Source organism: Penaeus monodon, chromosome 22 (assembly GCF_015228065.2).
Source record: "Penaeus monodon isolate SGIC_2016 chromosome 22, NSTDA_Pmon_1, whole genome shotgun sequence".
NCBI classification, from domain to species: domain Eukaryota; kingdom Metazoa; phylum Arthropoda; class Malacostraca; order Decapoda; family Penaeidae; genus Penaeus; species Penaeus monodon.
In genome coordinates this window covers 42,920,776-42,921,029 of record NC_051407.1, presented here as the reverse complement: position 1 = coordinate 42,921,029, position 254 = coordinate 42,920,776, and positions in this window count along the sequence as shown.

Genomic DNA, 254 nt, shown 5'->3' with positions numbered 1-254 from the left:
AATTCTTTTAGGGACAGGGACTTGAAACCAGGACTGTCACTTATACGATGATAAAGCCCTAATACTACTGATTGTTTTTTTTTTCCAAAGACTTTCGGTTGCATTCACAGCTAAATATTATAGTCCTGCCATCACGAGACAGGACCAAACACCAAAGTAAAGTAGTAGTATTTTGGTTACTTTATATGCAACATCACTCTTTTATTACAGATAAGAGAGTTGCATATTTGATGGTGTGCTTAATTCACATATGT